A 14,704-nucleotide genomic window follows, 5' to 3' on the forward strand; every position below is an offset into this window, starting at 1 on the left:
TGGAATTGGTTGCTATGGATCCATATCGAATTGGTTGCTAGGGCCCCAGTTGGAATCACTCGCTAGGGCCCCCGATAATATCTTGCCAGGGTCCTGTTAGAGTTGGATGCTTTGGTCCAGTGTCCTGAAGATTCCCTACTGGGGGTCCCTGAAGGTTTTTTACGAATTCTAAGGCAGGCCCAAGACAGTCTTTGATCAAAAACTTCCATCAATTGATTGATTCAAGCATGTTTGACCGTCTAGGAGCCGGTTTGACGCTTGGGTCAAGCGTTGACGGTAATTGATAGAAAGTTTGAATGACTCAAGTGGTTGATGAGGCTGATTGACTGCCTAGACTAGTTTTTTTCAAGTATTGCGCCAGTCATGGACCAGGGAAGACACATCGAAAGTAAGCAAAAATACGAAACGCGAGTTTATCGGTGTATTAAAAGAGTTATAACACGATCATCCTGAGTTATCGAAAGCTAAAAGTAGAGTGAGTGTAAAAAAAAGAAAAGTACGGCATTTGACAGAACATTCGGGTGGTAAAGACATTGAAACCAGATCATACAGTTTCTAAAATAAAAAAGAAAATTAATGTTTTAAGAACAAACATCAACCGCGAGTACAAGGCGATCAAGAAGAAGAAGAAGTTGTAAACCAAGGGCGTTTCCTAATTTTTTTTCGCTTGAGCGCAACCAAAGTACATGCAAGAAAAGCCAAATCAGTATTAGACTGCATTTCAGAAACAGTAGACATTTCACAACCCGACTCTGAAATGACACTAAAAATCTGGCCGTGGGTTAAAATGAAACTTGAAATTAGCTCTGGTTAAGATTAAAGGGTTGATTGAAATCTAAATTGAAAAATAATTTAAGCACGCATCAATTGGTTGCCGGAAGCTTTTGATGAAAACGATTGACCGTATCGTGTCCCTTTTAGGCTTTTTAAACAACGAAAAAACTATGACGTGAGGCCTACGATAGCATCTTTATTTGCGGGCTCTGGTGGTTTTTACCTGACCCTCATGGGTTTTTAAATGTTCAACAGAAAAACCAAAGAAATCTTGTAATATTTGCATCGGTAAACGAACAATTCACTATTACGTAACAAGCACTTACATCCCGAAGAAAGCATTTGCATTAGTAAACAAACAATCCCTGTTACGCATCATACACCCAAATCTTGAAGAATAATTTGTACAAGTAAATAAAAAAGCCCCTCTTGCTTAACAAGCACCTTCATCTTAAAGAATATTGAAGAAAACACCCAAGAAATATTGAAGAAAACATTTGCATACGTTAATAAACAATCCCATATTACTCAATAATCAGGTTTACTGTAACGTTACATAACAAAAAAAATGTACTATACAATTGTGTAAAACCCAGGTGCGCAGAATATCATCTTGAGAAATTGGTAGCTCCAATGGTATACCTTCTATATGTCGTTTTAAAGTCATTATAGCGTCACTACTAATGTGTTAGCTTTGTATAAATCTTTATTTGGGACTCAACAAACGGGCTAATGGAACCCTCGCCCATATATTTACAATTTATGATAATTGTAACCTTGGTTTTGGGGTTCCATTTACTTGATTGTTACACGTCAGCATAGTTTGGCTAAAGATGAGAGTCGCCCTTTTTTGTGCAATTACATTTTCTAGTTAGTTCATCCTGAGAGCTTATCTCAGTAGTTCACTCGCGCAGTTAAATAGTTCTAGTTGGATTTGACATGTTGGTACATAACAGTGAGTTACATTTTATTACATTCAATGTTGGTTATTCTCTGGACCTAGGTTAGTTTGGGAAGAAAATCTTAGGTTTACCGTCATTATAATATATGCCTCCGAAGGTATATATATATATATAATCTATATATATAAAAATAAGTTGTTTGTCTGTGGGCCTGTCGAGTGACGTCATGTCATCATGTCGTCATGAAGTTAGTTGTCGTCATGTTTGTTATGACGATGACGTCATTAAAAGTATTTAAGAAAATCGTACAAAGACGAATTTTTAATTGTAAAAAGATCGTGGACGGAAAAATGTTTAATTGTAAAATGACTGAAGAACCTACAATGGCAACAGCCGAGGAAGCTGCTCAAAGAGTCTATGCCAAAAAACTTGCGGCTGATAGAGAAAGTAAGAAAAGAAAGCGTGCCGAGGAATCACAAGAACAGCAAGAAAACAGGCTTGCGGCTAAAGAACGCAAAACCGCGCAGTTAGATGAAAATCCACCTGGACAGCGAGAGTCAAAACATATCAAAACTGAAAATGATAGCGATGATGATTGGGTTTGGGATTTTGACTTGGATAAGGTCATCAATGCCTACCAGATTTTAGTTAAAAAACAAAGGTTCGGCGATATGTATTTCATAGTGACGCTGAAAAATAAAGAAGAAAAAGAAAACTGAAAAAAGAAAAAAGGTAAAAAACTAAAACAAACTAAAAAGAAAAAACACTCAAAGAAAAATTACAGACCGGGACACAAATGACGACCGGCACAGAGGGAACATAAATGACGACCGGGACACTCAAAGAGAAATTACAGACTGGGGATACCGGGACACAAATGACGACCGGGACACAGGGAATATAAATGACGACCAGGACACAGGTATTTAAGAATATCGTTCAAGATAAATTTTTAATTGTAAGAAGATCATTGAAAGAGAAATTTCTAATTGTAAAATGACTGAAGAACCTACATGGCAACACCCGAGGAAGCTGCTCAAAACGAATGTATTCAAGCCGAAGTAGCTGAGTTGGTACAGCGTTATGTTTCAGGTTCTAGGTCCGAGAGGCTCCAGGTTTGAGCCTTGGCTTTAGCATTAATACAAAAGAAGAAAAAAACTAAAAAAGGTAAAAACTACAAAAAAACTAAAAAGAAAATACTAAAAAAACTAAAACAGCTAAAAAACTAAAAAAAAACAAAAAAAAGAGTAAAAAGCTAAAAACTAAAAAAGAAAAAAAACTAAAAAAAACTAAAAAAAAGGTAAAATCTACAAAAAAAACTAAAAAGAAAAAAAACAAACTAAAAACTAATAAAAACTAAAAAAAACTAAAAACTGAAAAAGAGACAAAAAATTTAAAAAAGGAAAAAAAACTGAAAAATAAAGGAGAAAAAGAAAACTAAAAGCCGGGACATAGGGAATATAAATGACGACCGGGGAACTTAAAGAGAAATTACAGACTGGGACACTGGGACACAAATAACGACCGGGAGATATAAATGACGACCGGGACACTCAAAGATAAATTACAGACCGGGACACAAATGACGACCGGGACACAGGGAATATAAATGACGACCGGGACACAGGGAATGTTCGATTAGCAATCACCATCAACAAAGCTCAAGGGCAATCATTAGAATAATGAGGTATAGATCTGAATACGGATCGTTTTTTCCCATGGACAATTTTATGTTGCATATTCAAGAGTCGGTAAACCTGACAATCTATTTATATGCACAGACAATGGGACATCGAAGAATGTTGTATATTCGCAAGTTTTACGTAGTTGAAAACATATATATATATATATATCTATAACAAAAAGAGAAATCTCTTTTATCGATATTCACAGGTGGGACACAGGGACACAACTACAATGACGCGTAACTAATATGGCGCGTAACAACTTACGCGCGCGGGGGCTTGGGGGGGGGGGGCGCGAAGCACCCCACCTACTACGTGTTGGGGTGGTGCGGAGCGCCACCCCAACAGCTAGTATATATATATATATATATATATATATATATATATATATATATATATATATATATATATATATATATATATATATATATATATATATATATATATATATATATATATATATATATATATATATATATATATATATATATATATATATATATATATATATATATATATATATATATATATATATATATATATATATAATAGCTGTTGGGTGGTCCCTGTGTCCCACCTGTGAATATAGATAGATATATATATATGTTTTTAACTACATAAAACTTGCGAATATACAACATTCTTCGATGTCCCATTGTCTGTGTATATAAATAGATTGTCAGGTTTACCGAGCGCCTCCACCAACTAGGTGTTGGGGGCGTGAATTAAAATTCTCTTTTTAAATAAAGGGGGTAGAGAAATCTAGAATGAAGGAGTGTCGAAAAACCGAGAAAAGAGAAAAACCAAGATGGAGACGCCCCTTGTTCCCTCCTGATTGATGGCGTTAGGACCTACACACCCCTTTTCCCCTCCTGATTGATGGTACTAGGACCTAGACACCCCTTGTTCCCTCCTGATTGATTGCACTAGGACCTATGTTGCTCTTTACTTAGACAGCGCCATTTCAGCGCCATGATTACCTGTGTAAAAACGTACAATTTTCCATCAATTCACATGCAGTCTCGAAACTTTGAATTGAAGTGGATTAAAAATGGTTTAACAAAAATAATCTGTTTTGATTTTGCGTGGTGGGGCTCTTAGAAAAGTTCAAGCCCAAATCGACCTTTCCTTCTTAGTTCTCTTTGAAAGTATATTTACTCCAACTTTATTTTAAAACATAAAAATCTAGACGTTTTTGGGGTAATCAGGATAGGTTGGTTTTCGCTTATTAGACAAGGAGAGACAGAAATATAATGATTTTTCTTAATTTTTATATTGGAGGGGGAGGCTGTATTATATTTGATTTCAACGAGCTATTTCCCACTTGATACAGAATCTTGTAAAAATGGAACCGATAGATCCAAAGTCGATAATTTGTCAAGTTCGCAGTGTTTTCTGGTTAGCGGTTGTATCACGTAATATATTCATCTCCAAGGGAGTTTTTGAACTTCACATTGAAAGATTGAAACTTGATAGATATATTATACTTCAATATATATTATCTCTATGAAATTGATTTCTTTTGCAGATGTCAATATAAATAAACAAAATCCAACGAATATCAATCCTGAAAATAGATGAATGCGAAAACAATCACGTGTAACGCCATCTTACGCTTGCGGTATCAAATTAGCCATGAGCAAACCGGGCTTGGGTATTGCTACTACCATTGCTCTATAGCCTCAAAATAACGATAGTATTGCTGCGCTAGTTTCATATAAAGAATTTCAGTTTTAGGGTTGTACCTATAGTTGTAACAGTTTATTTCCAAGGTGGATTGGCATTCTAATTCATGAAGAACGGAATTTAGTACTAATTAGCTTTCCCGTGAAAGGTATTCTCATGTCTATACGTGTATTGGTATAATTGAAAAAAAGTTTTTATTGTATGGCAGTTTGAATAATTCTGCAGATTCCCTCTTAATAGGTTATGGTATCACATATGTCAGACTCGTCGAATTTAGGAGGAAATCCACCCTTTTAAGAGAATTTATCCGTAATCTATGATTTATTGTAAAGAAAACAGTTCTAGTTGAGGGACCTGTTGTAACCATGGAAAATTGTTAATTAGGGGTATGCAACTTTCAGGAATAGCCTAGATTCAGGTTCTTAAATCTGGGAAGGGTGTTCTCAAGTTTCTGTCCTGCGCTTTCTTTATTTTTAGAGCTTAAAAGATTCCATTGATAGGTAGCCTAGGGTATATGCCTATACAAATCTTGAAAATATTTTTGGTAAATTTTTCGTTAAAGTTCTAGTTTAGCTACTTTTGGCTATCTTGGAATGGGTTTAGGTTAGAAAACTGAAAGGGTAAAATTCTTGTTGACTGACTTCTTGCTATCTCAGAATGGGGTCAGGCTAGGAATATGAAACTTTCAGGGATGGGTGTACAGGCTAAAGTATATCCCGGGAAGGTATTTTAAAGTACCCACCTCCACTCCTCTCCCTCTAGAGAGCCCTGAAATTCGCTTACAGGACAGGTCTATACCAATTGAGATTTTGACAAAACAACATTTTACCTTAATTTTCAGTTACCAGGTGCCTTTTCTCTGCCTTTAGTTCTGAAAAATGCAATTCCTGTTATTAGAATAGAATTCTGAGCCATATTAATGTTTTTTTTTCAAAATTTAGTAAATGTATTTGCATATCCTTAGAACCTTATAAATTGGGATTGAGCAAAGTCGTGAAGCTGAAAACAATTTTGTTGTACTTCATTCAAGCAGAAGATCTATTTTGCAAGATTTCACTTTTATAACACAAATATTTTTGAAGGTCATCAATGGTCAGGGCCCTCTAGAGAGGGAATGAGTGGAGATAGGTACTTCAAAATACCTTCCTGGAACATACTTTAGCCTGTAGACCCATCCCTGAAAGTTTCATTCTCCTAACCTAACCCCTTTCTGAGATAGCAAGAAGTCAATCAACTAGAATTTTGCCAAATGAAACTTTCAGGGATATATCTACAGAATAAAGTATGTTCTGGGAAGGTATTCTGAAGTACCCACCTCCAATCCTTCTCCATTTAGAGGGAAGTGACTTTTGATGGCATTTAAAAATATCTGTGTTATAAAACTTTTTTCAGCTTCAGAACTTTGCCCAATCCCAATTTGTGAGATTTCAAAGATCCACTAATACGTTTCCCAAATCTTGAAAAAAACAAAAAACAAACTGATATGGCTTAAAATTCTGCTCAAATAAAAGGGAATGTTTTTTCAGAAGTAAAGCCAGAGGAATTGAAAGTGATAACTAAAAATTAAGGTAAAATCTTATTTTATCGAAATTTCAATAGGTGTTACCTACCTGTTACCTGTTAATTAGCCAAATTGCTAAGACTTAACAATCAGAAGAAGTTCAACGTAAACGCTTGGCAACCTTCCCAGAGTATTTTTTGGCCCTGAATTTATTACTGGAAGTTTCAGTTTCCTAACCTAACCCCTTTCCAAGACAGCAAGAAGTGCCTGAACTAGAATTTACCTTTCCTTATACTTCATTTCGGCAGAAGACCTACTCCCCATCATGTGTACCTATAGTAAATTATGCAGGGAGGGATGGGGCAAGTATCAGAATAGCAGTAATGGTTGGAGGCAGGAGAACATATTTTAAGATGAATGTTTTTATGAATAAGTTGTTTTTAAATACATTTAGAAAAAAGTTATCTGTATTGACCATTATTATAAGTTTAGTATTTGTTATGTCAAAAACCTAAAGTAAAAGAAAATCAGGCTTAACCAAAATTATGGGATGCCTAAGAATAAAACAGGTATAAATTTGTCTTTCTACAATTTCCTAAGTCTTAGAAAAAGCTACAGAAGAATTAGAGGTAGGAACTTAAAAACGAATTTAAATAGCCTATGGAGGCTCTGATTTCAAATAATAAGGTTCATTTTTATGTACTAGATCAAAAGCATTCCAAGATCTCAAAAGCCCCTAAAGTGGGGTTTCCCCAGAGCCCTTGCATTTCTAAGGGCCTACACTCAAGACCCCCCCCCCTGCATAGACGTAATGTTTTGATTTTATGAAGGTCGTGAAAAATGTACCATTTTCATAACAGGATAATTCCTTCCTCGAACTGAAATCTCTCATAACTTCAGGCATTTAATAAAATTATAGAATACAAAAAGGAAAAATTAACTTTAAACTAACAATCCAAATGTCAAAGTGACCCTCTTCCTTTTCATGCTCAAATTCAGCGGAACTAAGTAAACACTTATAAATAAGATTGTTCATCACAAGACAAGCTTATCAAATGGTTTGTGGTAACGAACTGTAAACAAGGAGCGACTCAGGCCATTATTAGCCAAAATTTTTAAAAATGAAGTTTCGATGACAAAGGATACATCAACAAAATTGGTTTTTTATGTTTATTTCAAATATATAAACTCCCTAAATTTATTGTTACCCAGCAAAAGCTACGAGTTCAACAAAACCTGCCTGATTTACGATAAAGGAGAGAAACTCCCCACAAAAAAACAAGCGATCTTATTGAAAATCACATCACATTGGAGAACCATACCATAGAGGTTTCAAGCTTCAACTTACAAAAAAAAACTTGGAATTTTTACCTTTTTCCCAGAAGAAAGATTGTGGCATAATTATTTGTTTGCGTTTCTTTTCACTGGGACAATCGTATCAAATTGAATGTCTTAGAAAATTGGGAGAAAGCTCCTTCGAACGCAAATTAAAAGCTCTATGGCCCTTTTCAAGTAACCATAAGGGTGGAACAAAGGGAAAATGCCGTTTCTTGCCATTTCATGGCACCAAGCTACGGTTTGGCCACGAAGAGGGCCAATTGTTGTTGATTGAAAATTCTGAGATACCCAATCGACTGAAAAGTATTCAAAACTGTATTTTATACTTCCCCGTTACAGAGGAAATAATGCCGTACGGTGGGTTGTTACCAGTGCTTCCACTTGTTCTATGTAAATATGGCAGTCATCAGATAGCTCATGGTAACAGACTGTAACTAAGGAGTAAAGTGGCTCAATAGCAGTGGTGGATCCATGGGAGGGGGAGCAGGGGGCCCGTGCCCCCCTGAAGAGGCGGTGGATTTGTGATTGGGAACGTTTGGTCTAGTTTGAGTTGGGAAAAGTAATTTTTTTGTAATTGGTTTTTAGTAAGTTTATAATTATTAAGACTGTTTCTTTTTGCAAACAAGTTTGAAACAAGATTTTAGTCACTTTGTGCGGTCTTGGTTAAATTCTACTAATATTGCATACTGCCAAAAAGTATTTAATTAAATTTAGGTTTATCAAGGGAACCTGTCCGTATTACCAACTGGGAGACGAAAATATTCGTTTCGTAATAACAACGAGGGGAAATTTAAAATCCTAACTTCTTTAGGCTGTCGAAATGATATTTCAGGATTTTGCTGTCACAGCGGGGCTGAAAAGCAAAATATTCACTTTTTTTACTGTCAAAAATTTGTTTTCGAGTCTTGCTAAGACACTGAGGTGAAGAAATTGATATCATTAGTTTTTTGGCTGTTTGTTTCGGTTTTTTTTTTGGTTTACTATTTTGCAAAGCAGTGTGATTTTTTCAACAAAGTTGTTTTTAGGGGATTTGTATATTAGAAAGTAAATGTATGAGAAGTGTAAAAATTATTAATTTAAGTTTTGGATTTTAGTTAGGAAATGGTATGCACTTTACTGCTTATTTTCATCTAATTAAAGCTCTGCCTTTTATGACATATCACCTCCTCTGTTCATCCTAAAACACTAAAATAAAGATCAAACTCTTCAGGACTTTAACAAAAGTTCGTATTTGTATATGCTTAAAATTAAGTATATGAGTCGAAATACTCCTTCCAAGGTCGGAGTAATCATTTGAGAAAAATACATTTTCCAAAAATTATAAAATAAGGCAAACAATTATGTGTTTTTTTTTATCTAACTGGTATAGATGGGTCTCTGTTTTCTCATTTTGAATCAGAAGAATGGCATTTTTTTCAAACGTCTACTAATAAAATGTTAATAAAAAGTGGAAATTCATACAACTTGAGTTAATCACGGAAATGGAATGCAACTACAATATTACTTCAGAATATCTCACCTTCTCAATATCAACCAATCACAAAATATAGTTATGTCCTTGTTTAAGGGTTGCATATATTTGCACATAAAATTGTCTAAATTGCTATATACCTCTGAGGATTTTTATACTTAATTTGATACATTCCCTCCAATCATATTTCCACGATTCGTTGTTCATAAATCAAAATTTTGCAGGACAATTCTTTTACTTGATAATAAATCTTAGTCAAATTTCAACTTTGTATATTTGTGCTTAACGGATGTATTGAGATTTAAACGTTTGAATTGAATATCTGAAAATCTCAAGATTAAAAAAAAATAATTAGAAACAGAATAGAATAGAATACCTACATGCATCTTCATTAGAGTTTCTGTTTTTCTGACGATTTTGGTCTTTATTCAAATATTTTTGGATGAATAGAAGAGGAAATACTAACAAAGAGCTCTAAACTGACATGACTCTAGACTGACAGGACTAGCCATTACAAACATTCACCTAAATATTGAGGTAGACATGGACCTTGTAATAAATAGATATGGCGTGAGTGGAGATCGAAAAATAGATTTTTTCTTATAAATGTGTGAATTCTGTAATTTAAGCGAAATATATTGAACTTTAAAACATGGAGAGATACACTATTTTGTTATAAAAAGTAGAATTTTGACTAGTTAAATTTTCGAGATTTCGTCAAAGTTGACACTGTCTATTAAAACACTATTTTCAAAAAGTAATAGTGATTAGTTAATGCTTTATTGCCTGTACTTAAAACCATCTTTTTAAATGTTTTATATGCTTTTCTATCTACTACGTTATAACAAAAAAAAAACATTTTGTTTTTCTTGTTACATTCCTAAAAGAACTAGTATTTAATGTTTAATATATCTTTTACTAATATACAAGCTGTACCTTTATCCCCATTTCCTACTCTACATTGCTACCATAGTTACTAAGCGATGCCACAAAGTTGGGTGACATGCTAAATGGTTTGACCTGTACAAATTGTCACAAAGAGTGCATGACTCCAAAAGATGGTTCAAGATCATTTTTTTTTTTTTTTACAATAAAAAGATTAACTCACTCGCTATAGTGATCAGAAGTGTAAAGGCAAAACATCATGCAGAAATTATTAAATATTATTTTTTTATAGATATTGAACAGCTTTTTAATTTTTTTTATGGCGGGATTGTTTTTATAACTTACTATTTTTGTATCAATATTTTCACACCATTTCAAATTTCAACAGATTTATTAGACCTTTAACCCCCACCAGGTTTTGGATTACGACCATTTCCACTACCTACTTACGACGCTTAGTTGTCGAGGTTCCCTTTAAACTGCAGGCATTTTTTTATTCTCAAGTTTATCCGAGCAACCTATTATGAACCCCCCTAAAAAAAAAATCCTGGGTCCACCCCTGCTCAATAGTAACCGAAACTCTAAAAAACAATAGACATATTAAAAGGATTGGCTTATTATGCTGGTACCAAATATATAAGATACTTTAAGTCCAGTGTTACTGTTCAAAGACTACGAACCTGAGAAAATTTGCTTGATTTTTGAAAAAAGGGAAAAACACTCCATAAAAATCGCGAAGAACTTTAACGAAAATAACACCATCAGATACGGCGTATAAGAGAACGCAACTGTAATGAGTTAAAGCTCCTATCTGCAAAAATGCAGACTTTACCAGAAGATATATTTTTCCATGAGGATGGCAACTATGCCCCTTCCGCGCCCTTTCACCCCAAAACTGTTTGATCAAAATTTAGAGATACCGTAGCCATTTTGTTCAGCATAGTTGAGAAACCCAATAGCTTTGCCTTTGGAGTTAATTTGACCTCCCACGGCCCCTAGGGATAGGTCATGAAAATATATAATTTTATCATTGTTTACGTATAGTATCTTCTATTTGGAAGTATGCATCCTTTTTTCAGCTAAAGGATTGAATTTTCTGCTAGAGGATTTTCCGCAGGGAGAACTTTTCATTTGGAAGGATATTTCCGGGGGATAAATTTTGATGACTGGGGGGGATTGGCCAGAATTCCTAAGCAAAATTCTTTTTATTTGTTTTAATTTTTTGTTTGTAAACCCAATCTTACGCGTGGAGATGTTAAGGGTAATTGTCCAGGGTAAATTTTTAACGGTATTGAATCGTCTAGATGATTTTTGTGGACAAAGAATGTTAAATATATGAAGAGGATTGCCCCCTCTTTCTTTACGCTTAAGTTGGAATTTAGTTCCGATTCTGTAAGAACGACTCTCGAAACATAATTGTTGTTTAAATAGAACAATGAGATGCTTAAGTACTAAAAAACTTCAGCGTGAATAGTCGGGTGTTTAAAAGGTGAAATCCCCTTATTATGTTACTGTTTCTGTTCGTTTTAATTTTTACTGTTGCTCCTTGCTTTCAAGAGATTTTTTTTTTATTAAATTCCTGGTGTAAGTTCATGTTTGCTTCCCGAAGAACATTCATTAATTTGGAAAAATCATTGTACTTGTTATTGCTCTGTATGCAATGATTGCCTTTCTATGTTTTATTTTTGTCGTCTTTCTGAAAATAAATGACATAAAAGTTTCGTTTTCGGGCTACGAGAATAAAGCAGAAAAGATAATATAAAACCTAAAACAACAAAGCTTTAGTGTAATTCAGGTTATCTTTTTTTAATTTGAAAACAGTTTTGTGGTTTTGTCCATAATATCAACAATAATCATTTTTAGCTATGGGTTCCTATCCCGTACTCTGGCTCTAAGACCTACTCTGTTAAAAACTTGATTTACTAAGCGGATCCAAGCCCTACTTGAGCCTGAAAATGAAGCTGTAGCCAATTTTGGCTCCAAAATTTTCGGCACCGAAATTTCATTTTGAATGTGCCCCTGAAAATCCCCCCCAAACCTGAAAACTTGTCCCCGAAAACTCCCCGAATTTTTAAAACTTGTCCCCGAATTGTGAGATTCCAGAGTGGAAGCCCTCAGAGGAAGTAATACCGCGCGATGGGCCATTCGTTTCTGGACAGTGACTTAGTTCAAATAGGAAAAATGGATAATATGAATCTCTATCTAAATGCTAGATTTAATCAAGTTGATTCTTTTTATTTTTTACGGAATTATATTTAGTGACGGATAATTAAGCATAAGCTATTGTGAAAGATGAACGTTTGGTCACTGTCCAGGTGGAGGTGGGCTCAGATGCCTAGAAGACCACATTTTAATTTCCAAGCTGCAAATTCTCCATGAGTATACAGGTGAAAATAGCAAGCGATAAGGGGAGTACGAATTAATCTCTAATCTCCTTCCACTTCGACTAGCCTCAATAATTGTGTTACGGGGTGATATTTCCTATCTCCTTACAAAAAATGTAACTCATATTTATTCTAAACCTTTGTTTAAGTGATTAAACTGATTTGTTTTCTACTCCATTAAATTGGGTGTAGTTATTTTTTTTAAGTGCATATCAGCTATCATGAAAGAGGGGTTTCAGGTCATTATGTACGCAGGGGGAGGCAGATACTTAAAAAGAGTATATTTTAGTTACAAATACCCTAACTCTCATAAAGCCTCCCGATGAATATGGAATGATATATAAAATGATAGAAACTGATGTATAATCCCCCTCACCCATTACATTGCCAAATAAAGCTGAAACTAATATTTTTGTGCATTGTAAAATGCTTGAATTGTCACATCGTCGCCTGGAAGTGGAATTGGAGTATTAGGCACTCCTAAACGAAATTGGGTTATCAATGTCATCCAATTTGAAATTTTGTATTCTTCCTGAATCTGCACTCCGTTTTAGGATATCGCACTCCCATGCAATGCTATGGGCTGAAACCGTCTTGACGCAACTTGCATTATTTTTATTGTGTTGGAAGCACAACTAACGTATCGTTGATGCGCTTTTTACAGAGGACTTTTTGACGCACCTGTGCATTCGCCTGTATCATTTAGAAGAAAAGATTTAGAAAACAAAGGCAAACAATGCAATAGCTTCAGACGTTTAAGACATTTCCTGCTATTAGAAAGTCACCAACATGGTAGGATTCATGCGTTCCCCATAATGGAAACTCCATCATGAGCTACAACATGCAGAACCATCCTGTTAAAAATTGACTTACTCTTAACTAAAAAAAAAAAAAAAAAAAAAACGATACTCATCGGTTATATGATAGACACTCGGGAAGTGAAGTTCGATCAATGCTAACGAAGTGAAACAAAATATGAAGAATATATAATAGTTTAGAAACAAAATTGGACTATATATTTGCTGTATTTAATATATTAAATACAGCAATAGTTAGTTTACACATTTAATATATGCTATGCTTCCCCCCTAATTTGCAAATATATGGCCCCCATACAATCCCTTATCCTTATAACAACCCCTTATCCTGGACTATAATTACCTGTTCTTCGGTCCCTGGCAAACCCCAAAACGTGAACATCCATGGTGAGACACTATTTTCTATCACTAGTCAAAGCAGCCTAACCGGTTATTACCCATCTGATCTTTGCCATCGAAATAATCGACAGTATAAAGAAGTTACTTGACCAGCTTGATGTGTCGAAATTTTATAATGTCTATTATATAACCGATAAATACCAAAAAACTTTCCCAAGAAGAATTTTTTCGAACTGTAGAAGTTTCAAGCTCCTATATCAGTCTATGTCACTTAACTGTTTATGAGGTGCTCCCAAAGGACTTACTCATCCTGCATTTGGTGCGTGATATATCTTTTCAAAACACCCATGTCCACAGTGGCGAGGGTGGTATTTTGGCGAAAATATCCGATGCAATACACAGGTTTAAAGTTCGTGCCGTTCGTCTATTTATTGCGCTTTAATGAGCTTATCTCTCCACTGGGTTATCCCTCAACCCGGGTGTCTATAGAGGGTCAACGCTAATAATAAAATTGACAATTTAAATGAGCATGAAATTAAAAGAGAATATTTTACTAAAACTGGGTTTATGGAAAACCCGGTAGGTAAAGAGCCTGATAAAAATTTATGGAGACAATTTTGAAAAATTATCTCTTGTTTCAGCGAGGATGGAACTGTCTGATGGGAAATTGACGAGGGGGGTCTACTTTATGTTTGATGAAATTTTCAGGGAGGATTTTCCATTGAGGGGGGGGGAGGATGTTTCAAGGAGGGTGACCCAGATTTATCTGCATTATTTGAAAAACCAACAGAAATTAAATAAAAAAAACTGATTTTTTTAACTGAAAGTAATGAGCAAAATTAAAACTCAAAACGAATAGAAATGTTTCTGTAAATTAAGACTTGCCTCCTCCTCAATACATTACTCTTTACGCTGAAGTTT

At 34.8% G+C, this 14,704-nt stretch overlaps 1 protein-coding gene across 1 annotated transcript in view; it reads left to right on the forward strand.

Moving 5' to 3' along the window:
* The first annotated feature begins 5,005 nt into the window (after nucleotides 1-5,005).
* Nucleotides 5,006-14,704, forward strand: part of LOC136033270 (chaoptin-like) — a 65,732-nt gene continuing 56,033 nt past the window's right edge. The window contains exon 1 of the mRNA XM_065714030.1: nucleotides 5,006-5,195. The gene's annotated coding sequence lies outside the window, so the exon portion shown is untranslated. The remainder of the gene's footprint in view (nucleotides 5,196-14,704) is intronic.

The sequence above is a fragment of the Artemia franciscana genome, chromosome 1, assembly GCF_032884065.1.
Source record: "Artemia franciscana chromosome 1, ASM3288406v1, whole genome shotgun sequence".
In the NCBI taxonomy this organism is placed as follows: Eukaryota; Metazoa; Arthropoda; class Branchiopoda; order Anostraca; family Artemiidae; genus Artemia; species Artemia franciscana.